The sequence below is a fragment of the Macaca nemestrina genome, chromosome 4 (genome assembly GCF_043159975.1).
Source record: "Macaca nemestrina isolate mMacNem1 chromosome 4, mMacNem.hap1, whole genome shotgun sequence".
Taxonomy (NCBI): Eukaryota; Metazoa; Chordata; class Mammalia; order Primates; family Cercopithecidae; genus Macaca; species Macaca nemestrina.
Genome location: NC_092128.1, coordinates 81,830,593 through 81,855,387, shown reverse-complemented (window position 1 = coordinate 81,855,387; position 24,795 = coordinate 81,830,593). Strand labels below are relative to the sequence as shown.

General features: G+C 35.5%; 1 long non-coding RNA gene across 1 annotated transcript in view; it reads right to left on the bottom strand.

The window, feature by feature from the left end:
• The window catches only part of LOC105475598 (uncharacterized), a 142,376-nt gene extending 118,316 nt beyond the window's left edge, over positions 1–24,060 (bottom strand). Inside the window, exon 1 of the long non-coding RNA XR_983491.3 lies at positions 23,839–24,060. This is a non-coding gene — a long non-coding RNA (uncharacterized lncRNA). The remainder of the gene's footprint in view (positions 1–23,838) is intronic.
• Positions 24,061–24,795: the final 735 nt, after the last annotated feature.

The window sequence follows — 24,795 nt, the reverse complement described above, 5'->3', positions numbered from 1 at the left end:
TAACTGTTTGTTGGGGTTTCTAAACCAGGGCCCTGTTACAATATCATTTTCCAAAAACAGGAGCAAAAATAATGACTCATATTTTAAATATTCCTTAATAACTCACGCTGCAGCTTTAGAACTCTTTTTTTTTTTCTTTATGTTCATCTGTTTGCAGCTTTAAGAAAAACACTACAAAAGTTCACTATTGATATAAACTTACACCGACATAGGTAAAATTTGGTTTAATTCCATCCAAATATTTTTACATTTTAACATAAATGGTTTATTGTTTTAAGACATTTAGAAATGTACTTTTCTTCAATCATAATATAAAAGATACTTGAAACAAAAGAGCCAGAAAACAACTTTGGAATTCTCTTATTATTTTTATAGGCAGCATATAAAACATGTTGCATTCAATTCTCTATGGAGTGAAGTATGGAAATGAGGCTGAAGTATTTGCAGATGACAAATTTTAGACCCTAAAACATGCATGGTACATTAGAGAAAATCTTGTTGGTTAAAGCACCTGAGCCATCAACTTTTTCTTAAAGTGTCTTGATATGCTTTTGACTGATGCCATCTGTTATCTACTGAAAAAAAATTGTTTTACCTTTGAAGGTATTCATCAAATTATAGGTGACATATTTGTTTGAGAATATACTAGACCATCTGGTACTATAAAAACGTGTTTCTAAAAAATACTGCCATCCTATCTCAGCAATGCCATCCGTATTTTCAGAAGCTCTTTTTGTTACACTCTGAAAACAGAAGCACATGATATTTTTGGCTTCCGGCTAAAGAAGCAAAGAAAAACATTCACAAAGAGTTTTTTCTAAGCACCATGATATTTTTACAGCTATTCACTAAAAGACACTAAGTAGGTGTCCAGGAGAATGAAGTGTGGAGAAGAAAGAAAGAAGCCATGGTGGGCTTGATGAATATTTTATATCCTGAATAGAAACCACTGAAACAAAGAACTTCAGAAAATCTCCCTGCATATATGAGTTTTGTAGAACAGCTAGGGATATTATCTTATTTGTAGTCATAGAAACTAAATATTCAGTTTACAGACATACTCCCATTGTTATTACCATGGTGCAATTCCTACTTGCCGTAAAAAGTTCTGTCTTTTCCTAGGGATGCTTTTCTATTCATTAAAATAATAGATGAGAAACCTAAGAATATTCTCTAACCTCTGATTCTTCTATCTGATTTTAGTAAACTTGCTGAAGTCCAAATTTTCCTCAACTGTAAAATGAGCCAGTTTCTAACCAGAACAAAGTTTCTCTAAATCAGGCCGAAATTTCATTTTAATACTATGACTAGAGCAATGGTTCTCAAACATTGTACATATCACCAGTCCTCCTATATGGCTGTAAACCATTGTGTAAGAAGGAAGCTCTACAATTTTTCTATTAAGAATTTCATATATTTTACCTCATTTAAATGATGTAGTATTCATCTATCCATTTAAAAATATTCACCAAACACTTACTGTATTGCCAGGACTACTAAACTCTGAGAAGCTAATAACCAACAAAAATAGTCATGATCCTTGTCCATAGGGAGTTTAAAGTCTAGTAAGTGAGAGACACATTATTTAAGCAACCAATGAAACAAATGTAACACCGCAAGTGTAGCAAGAGTTATTGAGAGATAAGGGGGATTTAAGTACATTGCAGGTGCATAATAGAGGGCAAGGAATAATTGGAAACGTCATGTAAGGTGCCTGTAGGGAAGTAGTACATCATATGAGATATAAAGTGTGAATAGGAGTTAACTCATTAACGGGGGAAACATTGAAAATAAAACATCCCATACTTGATTGGCTTACACGGAACCTTTAGTATAATATAATTCACAATTTATGTCTGGGAAGGAATAGCATGCCTAATAAAACATGCACTATTCTGATAGATTTTATTTGTTTTTAGGATTCTTTGGGAAACTTGTAAGCCAGATGACTGTCAGTTGACCTTTAACCAGATGTTCATTTCTCTTTCCCTGTTGTCCATCCATGGACACGATTCGTGATTATTCAATCACCTGTTTTTTTCCTATAAATACCACTTATTGAGAGAAATCCCTGAATTGCCTGCAAGAAGCTTTTCAATTGTAACAAAATTACATTAAAATGTTGACATGAACTCATAATTATTGTCAGGAAAGTTTATCCCACAGTTTTGGAGGACTCATCAGGATTAGCTTTTTTCACAAGGATCCACCAGAGTGGAGGGGATCAAAGACCAGCACAGTAACATGTTGAGAAGGATCTCAACGTGTTGCTCCAGTCTTCCAGTACCTGAGCTTCTACTGGAAGTCTTCACTGACATGTGAAAAATGGGTTTCATTCTCAGAGTGTTCTTATATCAAATACCAATGGCCAATGTATTCGTTTTCTATTGCTATTATCACAAATGATCATAAATTCACCTCTTAAAACAACACAAATTTATTATTTCAGGATACTTTAGATCAGAAGTCCAGGTAAAACCAAAGGGGCTACATTGTCTGGGATATATACCCTGGGGTTCGTCATCGTACACCAGTTAAATTTAGGACATGCACACACATGAGGAGTTTAGGAACTGAGGTTTAATAGGCGGAAGGGAAGAGAAAGAGAAACAGCTGTCTCTGTAGAGAAAGGTCTCTGAGTGGAAAAGACTGGCAAGTGGCAGATGCTTCGAATTTTAGAGTCAGGTTTGAGGAGGCGGTGTCTGATTTACATAGGGCTCACAGATTGGTACCATTAGGTATAACATTTACATAGTGTGTGGGAAGGCTGGTCGCCCCACCCTGATCTTATTACGCAAATAAGCTTTCCCATTGATCAGTGCCATCTTGTCTGCTTCTTACTGTACAAGTGACCTACAAGGAGAAGGGAAGATGGAGCCACCATCTTGAACACGTCTAGTCCTTAGTTCTGCCAGCATTCACCTGCGCAAGCTCCCAGCTTGCTTGTCTCTGCCTGCAGCTCGACTTTACAGGCTGCTCTTTGTTCGAAAATGATTTGGGGCTGCTTTTCATTAAAAAGAAAACCCTTACTGAGGACTCCCATACCCTTCCATCTGCCTAAGTAATTTCTTCTTACCTCCTGTATCATAGTGTGGCTCGGCTGGTTCCTCAGCTCACAAGGCCAAAATCAAGGTGCCAGCCAGGCCACATTCTTTCCTGAAGGGAGGCTTTAGGGATGAATCTCCTTCTCAGCTCATTTAGTTTGTTGGCCAGACTCAGTTCTTTGTGGTTATGGAACTGGCTTTCTAGGCTAGCTGTCAGCTAGAGGCTTCTCTCAGCTCTTTAATTCTGCTTGCGCCTCTTCCATTCTATTGCTCCCTGTACCTTGAAACCAGCAACAGTATATCAAGTCTTTCTTACGCTTTAATCTCTCTGGGTTCCCTTTCAGCCACATCTCTTCCATCTCCAGTCAGAGAAAATTTTCTACCTTTAAGAGTTCATATGATTTTCTCATCCAGGAAAGCCAGAATAATCTTCATTTTAAGGGCTATAATCTTAATTACATCTGCAAAGTTCCTTTTGCCATGTAACATTACATATTCACAGATTCCAGGCATTAGGGAGTAGGCATCTTTCAGGGGCTATTATTTGGCCACTTTTAAAGGCGATTGTGCATCAGCCATTTTAAATGATGATTGCTTTTGAGACATCTCTCCATCTAAGGTAAAAGCTTAGAGAGGAAGTTTGGGTCTGTAGTCTGTGTCCTCAGTGACCTCCTTCAAAAAAAGCACTTGCAAAGGTGATTTGATATGTGGCGGTGTCAGATTCTCCCAGGAAGGGGAACTAGAAATGGTACCATATGGTTCTGGTCAATGCTTTATGTTAAGGAATTCTAGGAATGTTTGAGGAATCATGACTATATATTGTCTTCTGCCTGAAGCATTTACTTTGGGACACATTTGTCACATTGGCTAGAATATAATATTTCATTCAGGATTTTCTGTATGCTTGTGTATAAATTTAAGAAGTTGCTGGCTGGACACAGTGGCTCACTCCTGTAAATGCAGCACTTTGGGAGGCAAACGAGGGAGGATTGCTTGAGGCCAGGAGTTCAAGACCAGCCTAGGCAATATAGAGAGACCCTGCCTCTATAAAAAATACAAAAACAAAATTTAGAAAAAAAATGTTCAAAAAAGCTACTTGTAGGCCTTTGTGTTTATACATAGTGAGAGTCTATTAGAACCTTGGATATACACAACTGCCCATTTACTGAGAGAAGCAGTTTTCAAGCTTTTGGTCTTCGGATTCCTTTATGAGTCTTAAAAATAATTGAAGACCCCAATTGGCATTTTTATGGGAGTATCCCCATTGATATTTAACATATTGCAAATTAAAACTAAGAAAAATTATATTATTTTAAAACTAATAAAAAGTCATATTAACATAGTTTATCAAAAAAGAACTAAAATTTTCGGAACAAAATTATATTTAGTAAAAAGAATAGCATTTACTTTTTTACAAAAACTCTTCAATGTCTGACTTAATAGTAGATAGCTATATTCTCATACCTGCCTCTGCATTCAATCTGTTGAATATGTTGTTTAGTTTAAGAAATGAAGAAAGTCTGGCCTCACAAAGATATATAGTTGAAACACAGAGAAATTTAAAAATATTCTTTCAGATCATTGTGAATATTCTTTTTCACACCAAAATTCAACAAGTGGTAGTTTTTAAGAGGTTAGTTGGCATGTAAAATCTAATACTATATGCATGCTATTATGTTAAAATCCATTGTTCTAATTTGCTTGAATAGATTTTTTAGGCACCTGATTTTGTAACATTGTGCATTTATCATTTGGAAAATACTGATTTACTGAGTTATGAAGACATTCCAAATGCTGATAAATTTCATTTATAAAATGACAACAAAAAAAACTTTACCCAGTATCATGACTGATCTCTCATCAAATGAGTATTATGAACCTATGAACCTCCTATTGGCAGATACAAGTTTTCCAAAATTCTAATCTTTTACTTGAAAGTTCAAATATATTACTGGCAACAAATGGCAGCAGATGTTTTTCTTGAAGTGAAAGATATGTTTCATTATTTTCAGAGTGTTGGCCAATTGCCCAACTCTAAATAACCTTCATTGTTATTTCAAGTAAAAATACTGTTCCATAAAAAAAACCAGTAGTTGAGCTTACCTTTCAAATTATTTCTAATGTGCATTTTGCTAAGACAGCCATATTTTCATATGCAGCAGAAGTGCTATACATATATTTCCCACTCTGACACATACAGTATTAAAAAGATGAATATTCAAGGTTGATATTTAATAATAGTAATCATTTGTACTGCCTCATTAAGAATATTCTTAAGTAAAACACATTTTTTGTTTTACTATGAATAAAATCCAGCAACACACCACAAATCCTGCTACTCCCTTGAAGCTCAGTCTCCCTCTTGTAACAGAAGATATGGTCCTCAGAAGGGAGAGATAATAGCAATATAAGAAACCTGTCCTTGCAACAGAGGATGTAACACTTGGAAAGTAAAAGTGTCAATACAATTAATTTTTTTTTACATACTCTTGTTTACTTATAAACACATTTGTTTTTCTTAATATTCATTTTAAAAAGATGAAATTAATAGAGTTTGGTGGAGCAATTTTATCCACCATTGCTTTTGCCTCATGCCAACTCAGTGAAAAAGGCAAATAGTTTAATATTATTTTAAAAATAGTTTTGCGCTTTTAGATCTCTCAGGAACTCCAGAGGTGTATGGCCCACATTGAGATCATTTAGCCCAGAACATCTCCAAAAATCAAGATTAACACTTCAGGGTGTATCCTTTTTGTGACCATACAGCTATCAAACTCAAAACAAATAGATTGACCAGCTAAGGAGACTCAAGAGAATATTCTACCTATTTATGCATTATTGAGAAAAGCTCTCAATAACTTAAGAAAATGGTACTATTAAACTAGAAATAATTTGAATTTACAATGGTGCATTAGTTAACTATTGCTGGGTAACAAATGATCCCAAAATTTAAAGGATTTTTTAAAAAAGATTAATTATTCTTTTTCACAGTGCAGTGTGTTTGCCAAATGGTTCTTCTGCTGAATTTGCCTGAGCTCACTCATACAACCCATTCAGTTGGAGGGCAGCTGTGTTGGAAGATCCAGAATGGCTTTACTCTCATGTCGAACCGTTGGAACTTGTTGTCACTGCATACGTTGCTATTCCTCCAGGCAGACTTTCATCCTTCAGAGGCTAGCCTGGCATCTTTACATGACAATCTCAGGGCCAATTCCAAGAAGGTGAAAGTAGAAGTTGCACATTCTGCCAATCAAAGCAAGTCACAAAGCTTGATGGAAGGGCCTGCAAAGACTCTATGGCCATATTTAATCCATCACAGATGGCCATTGAAAGTCTTTTTTAATATGATCAAAACAAATCATCTTAGAGAAGTCCTTAATTCAAACAGCAACAAAATTTCTTATCATATCTGCCCTATAAGATGGGGATAAGGTATTCCCCAAAAGATGGCACAAGCCTCTTGTGAAGTCCGTTTAAAATACTTTAATTCAACTGTATTATAAGGAAGTGCTGAAAGATGAATGGAGGCATAGCAAAGAGCATAAGAATTCCCACTGGCCAAAGAAGGGACAATTTGAGCATCAAAATAAATAATGGTAACAATGGATTATGAACCATTAAATAAGAATACATGAGTTCATACTGCTATGAATAAATAAACAAATGGGGGTGAGGGGGAGATTGCTCTTCCTTACAATAGAATGCCAAATAATAAAAATAGAAGAAACACTGGAGTTAGAAAAATCATCATTTGGCAGCACTCTATTAGTAATTCCTTCAGGCAAAAATCATCGATATGTGCTAAAACTAGTGAGTGTAAGCTTGATGAAAATAAAAAGATATTTATACCATCTCAGAGTAAATCCCCGTCAAAGACTTTTTTAACTACAGAAAGGAAACTGAAAGTTTTCAGGGAAGAAACCTGGTCAACATGTTTACAAGTAAACCTGGTTAAACGTGTTTAACCAAGTGATCAAAATAAACTTTACCAGTAAAAGGAAAAGTAAATATCATGTGGCTCCTGATAGGATGCACTGAGAGAACACAACATCACCTCCTTGGCATTCTCGACAAAATTGCATAGCCCAAATTTAATCAAGATGAAACCTTAGACAATCCTAAATTGAGGAAGATTCTACCAAATGACTGATTATCAAGTCAAAAATATCAAGGGCACAAAAGAAAAAGAATGACTGAGGAACTTTTTCAGATTAAAGGAGACTAAAAAGACATGACAACTAAACACAACTTATGTGTTCCTGGATTGGATCCTGTACTAGAAAAAAAACAAAAGTGCTATTTTCTTGTGCATTCTGAAGGACAGTAGGATAACTAGTGAAATTTGAATAAGGTCTGTGGATTAGTTAATAATGTTGTATTGGTGTTAATTTCTTGATTTTGATATTCGTGCTTTGGTTATATAAATGAATGCCCTCATTTATAGGAATATATAAACTGAAGTATTTATTGGCAATCAGGCAACAAGTCCTCAACTTGTTCTCAATTGCTTCAAAATAATGCTTAGGTATATGTTTATATGTAGAAAGAATAATAATGCAAATGTGATTGAAATGTTAACATTCGCAGCATCTGTGTGAAAGGTATATGAAAATTATACCTTCATATAATTTTTACAGCTTTTCTGTAAGTCTGAAATAATTTTAAAATAAAAAGATTAAATAAAATAATTTTGTAAATTACTGTTACAACTTACTGTTTTGTAAATCACTGTGACTGTTACTGACTCTAAGTTATCTTATCATGAACCAAAATATAAAGTGGTACACAAAACTCTGGAGCGTCAATAGCAAATTACCTAGTCTGGCTGTATCAGTTATTTATATAACATAGCGGTTTCAGAGATCCTAATAAAATGATAGAAGCATTTTAGCTGCTACTTTTTAATGGACTGAATTCTGAAATCGGAAGCTCAGTGAAAAGCTGAAGTTAATTGTAGCCATTTTGGAGAGGATTCAGGCTACATAGAACATTGCCAACATAACCTCTTAAAGACAATAAGAAATCTATAAAAATAAATGATGGATTGATAAATGTAGCAGTTAAGAAAACCCATGCAAATACAGAGATCTCAGACATGCCTGAATTGGTCCAAATTCATTCCAAAATCCCCAATACATTTCAGATCCTTTATATTCACCTTAATATTTGCAAAGAAATAGATCATTGAAAAAAATAAATGCTTACATAGAAACAATAATTTCTACATCAATTGTATTTCAGGGAAGTTTTCCACAATTGGCTCTGAAAATAATTATGTTTTCCTCACAGAAAAAAAGGAAAGTCTCCAAAAAGGAAAGAATTGAATTTCAGTTAATGGATGGAGTCTTGGTTATTAACATCATAAAAAAAGATTTTAAAAAATTGGTGTGAAGCCATCCTTTAAAAACCTTTCTTTACTGAGATTTTATCATTTTATTCAAAGAAAAATTTTAACTCTAGTATATAAATATTTTAATCATTGATAAGGAAATATTTCATAAATAAATATTTTATATAAAGCTACAATATTTAACACTCCTAATTATAGTAAATACTTGAACAAATTAAACATTTTCACAGTATGGGAGAAAATAAAAACATTTTAGTTCATGTATGACTTTAATTTATGTTCTGATAAGGAGCCTAATTAATTGGAGACAACTTCCATTTGTCTTATAGATCAGATAAGTGATTATTCATTATACTGAAATTTTAAGATTGCAGAGATATAAATACAGAACTATATTGAGTTAAAATAATGGACATCTTTAAACATTATTGTAAACTTCAAGCAATGCTACAAATTACCAACCCAACAGAATTACCTTTATGTGAGCAAAATTTTAGGCATAAGTATTTAATACCAAGCAGATTTATTGTTCTTTAGTGTCAACTTAAACTGTATTTTAAGACTCGTAATTAACTTTAAGACTTCAGACTTAATTAACCTTAAAACCTGAGGTTTGGAAATGTTTAAGTAATTAAATAGAAACGTGTCCTTGCAACAGAGGATGTAACACTTGGAAAGTAAGGATACTACCAGTAGTTTCAATACAATTAATTTTTTTTACATACTCTTGTTCACTTATAAACACATTTGTTTTTCTTAATATTCATTTTAAAAAGATGAAATTAATAGAGTAAAATATTGCCTTAAAACATGCTTGGTAAGAATAATTATATCTCAAAACTAATGTGTAAGCTTAAGTAAAGTCAGATTATTATTGTGTAGTATAAGTCTGTATATTAAAAATACAGATACTTAAAGGTATTAAGATGAAATTTGAAAAGAAGCTCTGTAGAACAGAAAAATGAACACTGGTAGTTCACAAAGAAAAACGGCCATTAAGTATACAGACTGTCTTCAATATGAAGCTGTACAAAAATATTTTTGTTTTCTTCATGGTCTACCCAGATGGCACAGGATTTTGCCTAACTGCTGCATATGTGTACTGTTAAAAAGATTTATTGACTTTAGAGCTTCTTTTGTCTATTTCATAACTATAAACAATTACATGCAAGCAAATAGAAAAATAGGAAATTTCTCACTTCTATAAAAGTAACATTCCTATAGCAGTTATAAGATATTATCATTCTGGTTAATAATGTAGCCAATACTTTGGCTATTTCTTGTTCTTGAGTTTCTGAGATTTTATCCAAAACCATTTCATTGTTGCTCTTCTCCAAGACAAGTCCTCAAATTCAGAATACTAAAACTGAGCAGTTTTTAAATATGTCGAAACCATCTCTGCTACTCCCTTGAAGCACAGTCTCCCTCTTGTAACAGAAGATATGGTCCTTGGAAGGGAGAGATGATAGCAATATAAGATAGATATGGCATGATATTTTCTTAGTTAAATAAAAAAGAGAAGCTTAAGCAAACCTAGACTACTTGCACTCAGGAAAAGTGTTTTTGATATGAATGTAATTTAGTAATTATATAACTCTTTTCCCTACAAATGTCTCTACCAAGAGAGAAATCCTTGAAATGGCCTGCTATTTTACAACAAGCCTGTAAAATCCTTGGTATGTGTACATAACTAATTACTAAATGTTACTGAATAGCATTTTGTGCAAGAGGAGCAGTAAATTATAAATAATTAACAGATGTTTAAAAATGATAATGTTGAAGATAAATTGCATTGCTGTGGCTTAAGAAAAAGCACATTGAAATAATTACATTAGTCCCAGGTTGGGGGCAGGGAAATAATTCCAAGATCATCAGTAACAACGTCTTGTGACATGACAGCCTCCCCTGGGGTGACATGGGACACATGCCTGAACAGGAGAGAGAAAGAGAACAATGAATAATTCCTGATGAGTGAAGGAAATTAGGGAAAATGAATAGTGTTTAAGGTGCCTAGAAAAATTAAACATAACAGACTGTGGGTGGTAGAGAAAGTAGGCAGAGGATGGCATGTCATATAAACATAGGGGCTGAGAGAAAAAGGAAATACTTCTTAGTAAGATAGAATAAAAGTGGTATATCTGCTGTGCCCCCACTTCTACAACACAGAGATTATGATTTATCTTAAAGGTTTAAGCGTGTGTATAGATATTTATGAAATATTCAGCAATCATGGCCCTACTTTGGGGATATAAACATCTACTTAGACTGTCAATAACTAAAATTATCCAATATTTATTTTCAGTTACTACTAAAAAAAAAAAAAAACATTTGATATAACATATTCACCTGTATTTTTTCCTTCTGGGTTTTTCAAAATTTCAGTCATCTAAGAGCAGACAACTCACATCACATGAAAAAATTATAGAATGTAACAGTGAACAATAGAATGCTTAAGTCCAGTGTAGAAAAAATAAGCCAGGCACTATTTAAGGATATAGACAAGAGACATGGATACAATAGATGAAAACTTACAACCCACCATTAAGAGGGCCAGGGGTTGGGTACAGCTTTTCCAACATGCTGTGCCAAGTCTTAATTATTCTTGTCTCTTACAAGCCATAGAGATGAAAGCAGAAGAGAAGTCTAAAAATATTTGGGGAATCAGATGATAAAAAAGAGGGTTAAAAAGTAGGGAAAGATGATAGATCTGGATTTTCCTGCTAATATACACACCCAATATGCAGCTATACAATCTTATACCTATAACCATATATATCCTTAACAACAGGGTTAAAAGAAGTATATTACTTATTGGTTACCAGTCCTGAATCGTATCATGTAATCTTTAGTTAGGATGTATCTGGTAAGTCCTTAGTGTGGTTGAACTCTCAGTGAGCATCCCAGGGCTCTGAGTTAGTATAAAAAATAACAACTCAGATAAGAGGAATGAACCGTAGCAGAGAGTTCATTTAGGAACCCATTTTGTTCCATGTGTGTTCGGGGAATTCAAATTCCCTTTGAAACAAGGAAATTGAAAACAAGAACTTTGTTAGACCCTAGTTCTCTGCATGGACTGCAATTCCCAGCCATAGGCACCTACAGGATCTACTCTGAGAAGCAACCCACTTCTTCAAACCTCTTCCCACCTGCTCTGAGGAGAAGAGGGATAAAAGCAGGGCTGAGGACAATACACGTCTACCACGGCGTCCACACTCAAAACCGAATGGTTCTGTTCTAGGACTCTCTGCCCTGTCCAGCTTCCATTCTATACCTTCTTCTGAAATGCATCCCAGACCTGTCAGCCTTCTTTTGAAAACTTAGGTCACTCTTCTTTGTACCTGACCTTTTCTACCTGGTCTACATCTCTTTTAACTAAAACTAGCAATTTCATTTGGAAACTATTCTGCCTTTCAGAGTCTGGCCAGTCATCTGCCCTCTTGTTGATAATTAATGGACACTCTCTACTAATTTCTTTGGACTCTATCTTTTTCCATCAATCAGGGTGCAGAATTCTAGAACCCTCTCTCACTAGGGAATGATACAGACAAGAATAAAGAATCATATTCTTGGATCTTGAAAGGCATAGATAGAATTATTTTAAAGTCAGGGCTTTCAGTTGCATGTGCATGTGTGTGTGTAAGTTCCCTATGCTGAGGTTCCCACTGGCAGTTTATTTCATCGCTCTCTTCTCCATCTGCTATTCAATCCCTTAACCAATCTAACTTTATTTTCTAGTGATCAGGAAGAATCAGCATACATACAAACTCATTCAATGCATTGGAAGCCCAGCATACACAGAAACTCTATTTAAATTTTGAGTGATCTGAACACAGAACACAAGGTATTCTGAATTATTTCCTGCCCCAACATAGTGCTGCAGCCAAAAGCAGAAATTATAGCAGAAGAAAATAACTGAGGCAGCTTCCCAAGTAGCTGTGGCCACAGAGGGTATGAGAGCATCTACTATTTCCTGGTTACCCAAGATTAGCACAACAATGACTCAGACAAGACAGAAAAACATAAAGGGGTTTCGACAAAGGTGTACTGTCAGCAAAGGTGGTGTAGGTAGTGACAGGGACCATGCTGGGTCTGCAAACAGCAGCAGTAGATGGCTGTGGGACAGATGCCAGGTTCCATAAAACAAACAGGTCTGAATGAACAGAGGACAGTGGAAACTAGATCTTCCTCTCCAAACTCCAACCCCAAGATGTAAAATAAGTCCAAGCACCCTGAAATATAACTATAACTCAAGAGAAGGGAGGCTGAACCTCAAAATACTTCCTAACTACCAGAAGTGATGTAAACATCTCTGGGCTTTATTCAGTTTACTTGAGAATGACAGGTAAAATTTCCTGTTTTTTAGGCATGGTGGGTTCAAGACAGATACTAAGATACAATAAAGCATTTTTGTATATCTGAGTTTGTGAAAATTCATTTTTATACAAACTGTCTCACTTCTCCAATTCTGCTTTCTAAACTAACTTCCTTTCCCTCTCCTACTTATCCTGTGTTTTTGACACATGCTACCCTCAGACTCCAGAAATTGGGACCCACTTCCCATCTAACTAGATGTCTGGGCTGCCACATGCATCCAGCAAATGGCATTGCCCAAAGCCATTAGCTAGATACATACTTCTCACAAACAAGATCTACTTTTAAAGCCACTGGTTTCCATTTGTTTTCAATTTTAGGAATTTCTTAAATTGATTCAATCTTGCTTCTAAAATAATGGTAAAACTAATGTATAAGTTAAAGAGTAGAAGTGAATAAAAAGAATTTGTTATAACAAAGCCACTCAATTATTTGAATGGTGTCTGAGTTATATGGCAAAACAAATTGTATATGTATTCATAATTTTTAAATTGCAATCAATCTTTCCTTACAATGAAAGCTTTTAATTGGAAACCAACTGAATCACAAGACTACTTGTTACCCAGACAACAGAGTGTTTCACTTTCTCAATTTCATGACTAATATTTCCAGTTGATCCATTTTTTGGTCGATTAGAAGTTTTGATACCTTAGAGATATGCATGATATTAAGATAATCAGGAAATAGGGTTTGCTAAAAGAAAAAAAGGTATAGAAACTATTGTTAAAGGGGAATTGGGAAATAATCTGAATGATGGATTCTCAAGTGGATCAATTTTAGAAAAGAGTACATAATGGAAGGTGAACTGGAAGTGAGTATCTCTCACAACTGTCAATGTTTATGTCCCCCTTGGACTATTTTTATTTCACCTTAAAGACCAATACTATGTATCACTCTAGACCTAGAGATAAAGCAGTGAAAAAGACAAAGTTCTTGACCTCAAAGAAATTGTATTCAATTCTGAAGACAATTTTTTTAGATAAATACATGATCAAGGCCTATTATTTCAGAAAGCGGTAAGTTATTTAAAGCATTTAAATCACTCCTTATTAAAACACAAGTATTTATAAGGGGTGACAGGATATTCGATGACTTTTGAACTGAGACCCAAGGGATATAAAAGGGCCAGTAATGTGAGAAAATTTCAGGAAGGAAAAAAAGTAAGTCCAGGGCAGAAAAAGACATGATTAGAGAGAAGGAAGAGGGCAATACGCAATGAAGTTTGAGGAGTAAACAGTAGGTACCAACTGCTAGGCCATACTCAAGAGATGGGACCTTATTCTAAGTGCACTGGGAAGCCACTGAAGGCTCTGGGCATGAAAGTGGTGTGATTTAATAGTGTTCTGTAAAGACTAGTTTGTAAAGAAGGAATTACGGAGGGGCCTATTAGGATACTACTGCAGCCCTCCAGGTAAGAAATAGTAGAGTCTGTGAAGAACATGGTGGCAGTGAAAAGAATAGATGTATATGGATTTGAAATATGTTTTACAGGAATGAAGACTGGTTCCTTGTGGTTTCAAATGGGAAACAAAAGAAAAAGGGAAATAATAACAACTCCTTAATTTTTTATTTGAGCCACTAGGAAGATGATTAATCTGAGACAGCTAAGAAAGCAATAGGTTTGGGAAGGAAATCTAGGGTTCCATTCTGAATATGCAGAGTTTGAAAAGCTTATTACACTTCTAAACAAAGGCTCAATTAAATATTTGTCTATGTGAGATACTCGAAGAGGTCAGAGTTACATAAATACATTTGAGAATCACTAGTATATATGTTGTATTTTAAAACTAGGTCTAGAAGAATGAAATAGATAGAAGAAGATACATTAGGAACAAGCTCTAAAGCAATCCAACATTTAGCACTCCATGGGATTCAGAAAAATTAAGATCATTAGTGACTGACGAGACCAGTTTCATTGAAGTGATAGAGTGGGATTAAGCGTAAGTAGGAGGTGTGAAAATAGAGACAAACAGCAGAAATAGGATGGTAGCTAGAGATGATGGATCAAGACAGGGGTAGTTTTGTACTTCTTATTTATCAAAAGGAAGGCCCTGGAGTATGTATGTATACTCATCGATATAGCCCAATCAACAATGAGAAATTGATGATGCAGGACAGCAATTAACAGTTCAAGTATGGGCTGACAGAAGAAATTCTGTGCTTAGGCAGGACAGGTACCAGCAGTAAGGGAACATATCTAAAAAGGAAGAGTGAGATCCAAATTTTTTAAATAACTGTGGCTCCAGGAGGCAAGCACTTCCACTTAAAATAATTCTCAAAATCAATAAAGTAGCAATGAGAAGTGGCTTTGGGGCATTGTGAAGAAGACTATTCAGAGGACTTTAGTGTCAGCAGCTGGGCCAAGTGATCCCTCCACCAACCCTATGTGTGCCACAGAACACATTCTAGCAGGTTTTTCAGTGGTGTGCTGGTAAAGTGACTCTCCAGAAAAAGGAAAGGAGGAAGGGAAGGAGGGAGGGAGGGAAAGAGGAAAGGGAGGGACAGAGGGGGAAGGGGAGGGGAAGGGAGAGGGGAAGGGAGGGGAGAGAGGAATGGGAAGGGAGGGGAGGGGAGGGCAGAGGAGGGGAGGGAAGGCAAACACAGCAAAAGAGAGGAGGGGAAGGGAGTGGGGAGGGGAGACGATGGGGGAAGGGAGGAGGGGGAAGGGACGAGGGGGAAGAGAGGAGGGGGAAGGGAGGGGAGGGAAGGGAAGGGCCTAGAGAAAGAGGGAGGGAAGGAAAAAAAAGCCTTAATTTGTGGTGGTTGATTATTTCCACACTCATGAATAGGAAGAATCAATATCGTGAAAATGGCCATACTGCCCAAAGTAATTTACTGATTCAATGCTATGCCCATCAAGCTACCATTGACTTTCTTCACAGAATTAGAAAAAAACTAGTCTAAGTTGCATCTGGTACCGGTACCAAAACAGATATATAGACCAATGGAACACAATAGATGCCTCAGAAATAACACCACACATCTACAACCATCTGATCTTTGACAAACCTGACAAAAACAACCAATGGGGAAAGGACTCCCTATTTAATAAATGGTGTTGGGAAAACTGGCTAGCCGTATGCAGAAAACTGAAACTGGACCCCTTCCTTACACCTTATACAAAAATTAACTCAAGATGGATTAAAGGCTTAAACGTCAGACCTAAAACCATAAAAACCCTAGAAGGAAACCTACGCAATACCATTCCGGACATGGGCAAAGACTTCATGACTAAAATATCAAAAGCAATGGCAACAAAAGCCAAAATTGACAAATGGGATCTAATTAAACTAAATAGCTTCTGCAAAGCAAAAGAAACTATCATCAGAGTAAACAGGCAACCTATAGAATGGGAGAAGATGTTTGCAATCTATTCATCTGACAAAGAATCTACAAAGAACTTAAATGTACAAGAAAAAAACCAACAGCCCCATCAAAAAGTGGGTGAAGGATAGGAACAGACACTTCTCACAAGAAGACATTTATGCAGCCAACAAACATGAAAAGAAGATCATCATCACTAGTCATTAGAGAAATGCAAATCAAACTACAATGAGATACCATCTCACACCAGTTAGAATGGTGATCATTTAAAAGTCAGGAACAACAGATGCTGGAGAGGATGTGGAGAAATAGGAATGCTTCTACACTGTTGGTGGGAGTGTAAATTAGTGTAAAAAGATAGTGTGGTGATTCCTCAAGGATCTAGAACCAGAAATACCATTTGACCCAGCAATCTCATTACTGGGTATATACCCAAAGGATTATAAATCATTCTACTATAAAGACACATGCACATGATGTTTATTGTGGCACTCTTCACAATAGCAAAGACTTGGAACCAACCCAAATGCCCATCAATGATAGACTGGATAAAGAAAATGTGGCACATATACATCTTGGAATACTATGCAGCCATAAAATGTATGAGTTCATGTTCTTTGCAGGGACATGAATGAAGCTGGAAACCATCATTCTCAGAAAACTAACACAAGAACAGAAAACCAAACACCATATGTTCTCACTCATAAATGGGAGTTGAACAATGAGAACACTTGGATACACGGCGGGGAACATCACACACTGGGGCCTTGCGGGGTGGGAGGCTGGGGAGGCATAGCATTAGGAGAAATACCTAATGTAGATGATGAGTTAATGGGTGCAGCAAACCACCATGGCATGTGTATACCTAGGTAACAAATCTGCACGTTCTGCACATGCACCCCAGAACTTAAAATATAATTTAAAAAAAAAAAAAAAAAAGCTCTGGCCTCTTGCCTCTTTACAGCCAATCTGCAGGTTCCACTGTGAATCAAGTAGAGTAAAACCCTAAGCACTGTGGACATGCAAACAGATAGAAGAGAGGCACTAATTAAACAAATAATAGAAGAAATTTCTCAATGATGGTAAAAGCCTACAGATGGGTAAACTGCAACAATTACCAGTGAGATTAATAAAAAATATGTGAACTAGGTAAATTTCAAAAATTTCTAATATCAGGATAAAGAAAAATCTTACAATCTTAAGACTGCAATAAACTTCTCATTCACACCAGAAAGCTAGAAGAGAGTAGAAAAACATCTATAAACTCTAAGAGAAAAGGACTCCTATTCAAAAATTTAACTCTACCAGAATATCATTCACCTTCCAGAAAAAAAGGAAGATTTGAAAACATGCAGAAATGCAGAGATTATATCTTCTATATCTGAAGAGACACTCAAGAAGAAAACTCTTACCAAACAACACATGGACCAAAATGAGAAATAAATATGTTTTTTAAAAAAAGAAAGAAAAAGCATGGAAAACAATGAAATTTGCAGTGTGTGTGAGAGAGAAACAGACAGACAGAGATCTAAAAATATAAAGACTGAAGAGGAAAGTGTTTTATGAAACACGAGTTATACATTTCAAGGTAAATCCTAATAATTATCAGGAGCAAAAAATAGTTGTTTACTAAACTAAATCCTCAAAATTTGGAAGTTGATAGAGGAGGCAATGGGAGAGGAAACAATGTGAGAATAAAAGGATAAAACCATAAACACTGAACTGTAGTTAAAGAAAAGTATAATAAAATATTTAGGGAAAGTGACAAGAAATTGAAATTTATTTTAAATGCATCAAGTGACAACAAAGATTGGTGGATGAAGAGAGGTATAGATTGATATGTGACAAGGCGGTTATGGTAAAATGTGAATGGTAGAATTCTGTTTTAGTTATATGAAGTTCTCAGTAAACATCTTTTAACTTTCTGTATGTTGATTCTTAGGTTTACTAAACCTAAGAAAAAATTGTTCTAGCTCTAGACCATAGAAAAAGATTCTTTTTTTTAATATCCAGAATATACAAAGAACTTAAATTTACAAGAAAAAAACAACCCCATCAAAAAGTGGGCAAAGGCCATGAACAGACACTTCTCAAAAGAAGACATTTATGCAGCCAACAAACATATGAAAAAAAACTCATCATCACTGGTCATTAAAGAAATGCAGGCCGGGTGTGGTGGCTCAAGCCTGTAATCCCAGCACTTTGGGAGGTCGAGATGGGCGGATCACGAGGTCAGGAGATTGAGACCATCCTGGCTAACACGGTGAAACCCCGTCTCTGCTAAAAAATATTTTAAAAAAACTAGCCAGGCGAGGTGGCGGGTGCCTGTAGTCCCAGCTACTCGGAAGGCTGAGGCAGGAGAATGGCGCAAACCCAGGAGGTGGAGCTTCCAGTGAGCTGAGATCCGGCCACTGCACTCCAGCCTGGGGAACCGAGCAAGACCCCGTTTCAAAAAAAAAAAAAAAAAAAATGCAAATCAAAACCACAATGAGATACCATCTCACACCAGTTAGAATGGTGATCATTAAAAAGTCAGGAAACAACAGACGCTGGAGAGGATGTGGAGAAACAGGAACGCTTTTACACTGTCGGTGGCAGTATAAATTAGTTCAACCATTGTAGAAGACAGTGTGGTGATTCCTCATGAAATCAGAAATACCATTTGACCCAGCAATCCCATTACTGGCTATATACCCAAAGGATTATAAATCATTAATTCTACTATAAAGACACATGCACATGTATGTTTATTGTGGCACTCTTCACAATAGCAAAGACTTGGAACCAACTCAAATGCCCATCAATGATAGACTGGATAAAGAAAATGTGGAACATACACACCGTGGAATACTATGCGGCCATTAAAAAGGATGAGTTCATGTCCTTTGTAGGGACATGGACGAAGCTGGAAATCATCATTCTCAGCAAACTAACACAAGAACAGAAAACCAAACACCTCATGCTCTCACTCACAGGTGGGAGTTGAACAATGAGAACACAAGGACACACAGAGGGGAACATCACACACCGGGGCCATTGGGGGTTGGGGGGCTAGAGGAGGGATAGCATTCGGAGAAATACCTAATGTAGATGACGGGTTGATGGGTGCAGCAAACCACCATGGCACATGTATACCTATGTAACAAACCTGCACGTTCTGCACATGTAACCCAGAACTTAAAGTATAAATTAAAAAAAAAAACTTCCAAATTTATTTTATGAACTCAGGTACTTTAACAACCAAAAGTTGTTAAATATAGTAAAAGAATTAATAAGTAAAAAAGATATTAAAAAGATACTTATGAACTTTCTAGATATAGAAATAAACATTTTAATATAAACTCATGATGTAGAAATAAACGTTGTAAATAAAATATTAGCAAAAAGAACCTAGCTACATGGCACAAAAACAATACATTAAGACCAAGTTATTCCAGAAATGCAAGGGACATTTCAAAATCAGTAAGTCTGTTAATAAAATTTATTTTAGCATTAGTTAAAAAAAGTAAACAATCACTCGTAATAAAAGGAATAGAAAGAAAAGTTGAAATATAATTAAAACTATTTACTAAATTATGAATGATAGAATAATAAAATCAATTAAAATTAGGAATTGGATAAAAATGTCTTATAATTATTCATTTTCTGTAAGGTTCTAAAAAATCAATGACATTAAAATTAATTCTCAAAAACACAGAATTTTATAAAGCTCTCTCTTGCATTTTATTATATGATTTTATACCTAGAAATCCAGAGACACTTTAGTTAAAAAATAAAAATACTTAATGAATTAAGATAATCTGATAAATTGGTTGGATTCTAGACACATAAACAAAAATCAGTCTTTCCCAAGTCTAGCAATAGCAACTAGAAATGAAAATGTGGAGAAATATTTAGTTTTGGAAACAGTAATTTCTATATGATAAAAGTTTGTATCAAGTAATATTTAATAAACATTTAATAAAAATCAGTAATATATGGGTCCATACATAAATTTTAAAATTATACAATTATTTTAAATAACACAAGGCAAAATTTGAAAAAAGGGAAAGGCATAGTTCATTGTTAAATAAGAGGTCTTACCATTTCAAAATGTCAATTCTCTCACAAAAATAAATACAGCAATATTAACACCAAATAAAGAATAATTTAAAATAAAACTCATTACATAAATGAAGAGAAGCGTTTCACACTGGTAAAACATATGCTTTTACTAAGAAGCATTTTATAAACCTGGTAATTGGCTTCAAAATATAAAATTAAAATTTAATAGAAACATGCAGAAAGATGTAATATATACAAACACAGTGGGAAACTACCTCTAATCAAGAGGTTAAGCAGACACTAAATAAGGGTATAATAGATTTGAATAATGCATTTAACTGTCTTAATCTAATCAACATATATATATAAAGAATCCTGTACCTAACAGAGGATACCTATTCCTTTCAAACAAAAAGCTCACACTGACAAATATTGACCACATAGTTATGTTAACAAAATCAAAAAGTAGAAATCATACAGGCCAAATGCTGTAGTACAGAGCAGCAAAAATAAACACAAAACAATAAAATAATCACAAAAATTTAAACACTTGAAAAATTTTTAAATTAATTATTGGTTTAAAAAGAAAATCAAAATAATTATTCTATGACTCAACAACTGTCTCAAAATGATATAATCCAACACTTGCTTCAAATTTTAATAAAATTCCTCTCTGGTAATCTTAGGGAAAAAAAATCTTCCTTTACTTGATAAAAAGTATCAATCAGAATCCCAGAGAAGATATGATACATACTATACATGAAACATTAGAAACGTTTCTATTAACATCAGGGAAAAGGCAAGTATTCCCACTACCATTGCTGCCCTACAACATTGGACTAGAAATTTATAATGTAAAGAAAAACTCAAATTTTCCTCATGATATGGTTTGGTGCTATTCCTCACCCAAATCTCACCTTGAATTGTAATAATCCCCACATGTCACCGGAGGGACCCGGTAGGAGATAATTGAATTATGTGGATAGGTTTTTCCTGTGCTGTTCTGGTGATAGTGAGTCTCACAAGATCTGATGGTTTTACAAAAGGGCAATTCCCAGCCAGGCGTGGTGGCTCACGCCTGTAATCCCAGCACTTTGGGAGGCCGAGGTGGGTGGATCACAAGGTCAGGAGATGGAGACCATCCTGGCTAACATGGTGAAACCCTGTCTCTACTGAAAATACAAAAAATTAGCCGGGTGTGGTGGCGGGCACCTGTAGTCCCAACTACTCGGGAGGCTGAGGCAGGAGAATGGCGTGAACCTGGGAGGCGGAGCTTGCAGTCAGCCAAGATTGTGCCACTGCACTCCAGCCTGGGCGATAGAGCAAGACTGTCTCAAAAAAAAAAAAAAAAACAAAAAACAAAAAAAAATAGGCAAGGCAATTCCCCTGCAAACACTTTCCTGCCTGCCACCGTGTAAGATGTCCCTTTGCTCCTCCTTTGCCTTCAGTCATGATTGTGAGGCCTCACCAGCCATGTGGAACCATGAGTGCCTTAAACCTCTTTTTCTTTATAATTACCCAGTCTTGGGTAAGTCTTTATTAGCAGCATGAAAACGAACTAATACACCTAGTCAAAACAACACTATTTTCTATCTCAGAAATTCAATAGTATCAATTTTAGTAAGTAATAAAATAAGGTTTTAAGAGGGGTAGATCAAAATACAAAACTCAATTGTTTTCTCATATATTAGCAAAACCACTTTGAAATGTGACCCCCAAATTATTCCAATAATAATTATAAATAACCTAAGGAAAACACAGCTGGAAATGTAGGACCTAGATGAAGAAAAATTTAAAACATAAAAAACTAAATAAATGGAGAGATGTTTCATATATCCAGATGAGAAAATTCTGTCTTAGAGAAGACTTGCTTAACTGTGTAGAACAAGTATTTCCCAACCTTCAGAAAATAAGTGGAGCTTTTCAAGCTTTTAAAAACTTGGGAGAAATAGGAGGGAAGATGGTGACTAGACTTATGCCCAAAGCAAATATAAAAGGTATTAACGGTTGGTGCTTTGTGAGAATTGGGCATCATATGTATTGGCCACTTGATCTATACTTAGTGCGATTTGCAAAAAGGCACAGAAACAGATAGAAAGGAGATATTTTACCCAAATTAGATGATAAAATAAGGTAAGATAAAAGAGTTAATTCTGGGGTCTTGGGGAAGAAGCTTAAATTTCCTCAATCTTTCTTATGTAAATGGAGGTAATTTGATTTAATAATCCTTGTCAGTCCTGACTTTCTATGAACTGTGACTTACGTTTTATTTGATTCAAAATCAAAACTGAGGCATCAAGTTTCATTTCTCTGATGGAAATAAATCCTTTTTCTATGTCTATATAGAGTCACTCTGTTTGCAAAAAGATGAAAATAATAAATCTGTACTCACTAATCAGCATAATACAAAGGATGAAGTAGACCCTAAGTTACCAGTAACATTAAGGTACAATTGTTAAAAAGCTGAATTGTACAGCATGAAGCAAAGGGTGAATTTGAAATGAAAAGCAAAAATCATTCCTTTTTGTAAGTGTGTAAAATGGTTTCATTGATATGTCCTATTCTTAAATAATTCATGCTGAATAAAAATAATGTAGAAACCAAATTCTGCAAACAGCAAGTAGTAACAAAGATTGAGAAACTATTTTTTTATCATATGAATCTACAATTTCCAGGTATAACAGACTGTGCAAACTGAATAGAGTTCTGAGAATGCTATGCACATTTGCCAAACAATCAAACCACTTCCAACAGAGAGAAAAGATGAAAAACATTTTCATGACATAGAACCATTGAATTAAATGATTTTCAAATAAAGATGTGAACCTTACAATAATTTCAAGTCACATTCAATATAAAGCAAAGATTTACATGAAAGAACTAACATTAGGTGTATGAGCATTCAGATGAGAAAGATGTGCTTAGTGAAGTAGAGAGCCCAAAATGCTTTGCAGTATTCTGTCCATCACTGCAGCATGACTTCAAAAGGGGCCACAGAAAGAAATGGAAGATTGGAATAAATGCTGATCTAGCAATGAAAAAGCCGAATAGAGTTCCCATCTCTATAGGTCCAAATCCAGATATCATGTCTACATAAATGATCCAGAGATAATTAAGTCACAGTATGTCAAGACTTGAATTAATCTCAACTCTTACCAAAGTTTCTTTCTCCAGATCTTGTTTTATAACAGCACATCTACCCAGTTGCCCAACCACAAACCTGAAAGTCACTTTTGCATCCTTGCTCACTCCCACTTTTCCCCATCTTTCACCAATACTATTGATTTCCCTGCTGTTCTCCAGGCACTTCTTTTGTCTGTATGCTAATGATATTAGGCAGAGCCTCCTCAATCTCCTGCTAAGGTCACAGTAACAATATCTTCATTGACCTCTACATCTCCAGCTTTTCTCCTTTCAATCTATTCTCCAAATTGCTGCCAAGGTAATCATTCCAAAATGCAAATCTAGTCATATCATTCCTTGATAAACTTCCTTCAGAAGTTCTCCGTTACCAACTGGAATAAAATCCAGACTCTTTAGCATGCATATAAAGCCCTTGATTGGTGTGACTTACACCACCTCCTTCCTACCAGTTCTTTTCCTAAATACCCTATGCTCACCCTTCAAGACCCAATTTAAGAATTATCTCTTCTGAAAATTCACTAACGATAACCTTATCTGAATCAGGTTTGCTAACCACAGCACCTTGCAGTTTCTTCTGTCTTAGAATTTATCCTTGTAAGTTGTAATTGACTGAATATTTCTCTTCATCTCCACCATTCTGTGAACAACTGAAGGAGAAAGGCTGTTCTTCATTTTTGCATGCCCCGCTTGAAACACATAAAGTAAGCAATCAAAATGTTTGAGAAAGAAGGCAGTTAGGGAAATTTTAAAAAGAAAGTACCAATTAGATGACTCTAGGAACCTTTTAGTTCTAAAGTTCTGTTTCCATGATTCCATTTATTCAGGCCAGGCTTCCATGTCATAAACATGCAATCCACAGGGAATGAGGAGTAAACTGTCAAAACCAACAGCTATTCTTCTGTTCCTCAACCCCAAGAGAAAGTGTTCCCTTAACCCCATCAAATAAAGCCATTAAGGAAGCTTTAAAATGAGGAAAACTTGTAGTGGCACAAATGTTTAGGATTACCAAGAGAAACAGATCTCCTGGTGCTGTACCTGGAATTTGCATCCAAGGCAACAGTGCCCAAGGAAGCTTGGATCATGGATCACCCTCCCATTCTGTAGAAAGTCACCAGAGTTGAATGCCTGAGAGATGAAGGCTTTCCACCAACTAGAGGGCAGTCCTAGAGCAGCAGGGAGTGTCCTCCTGATCTGAAGTTTACCTTGTCTGGATTTTGCTTCCCTCCACAGCAAGGTAAAATGTATCTTCCCTTATTCCTAGACTCCCCAAAGCAGATGTGGTTGTGTCCTCCTCTGTGGCATACCTATAGTTCATCCACAGAATGTATCATATTCTAATGCTATTAATTTCATTATATAAATGCTGGGAAGCAATTCTCCATGAATCTCTTATATTTTTTATTATTTGAATGAAGACATTGACAGCCTTTGTCTTCAACAATTTTTTAAGGATGTTTGTATGGAAAACTACCTTAGAAGAGAGAGATAGTGTATCCCTCTGAGAAAGGAGAAAGCAAG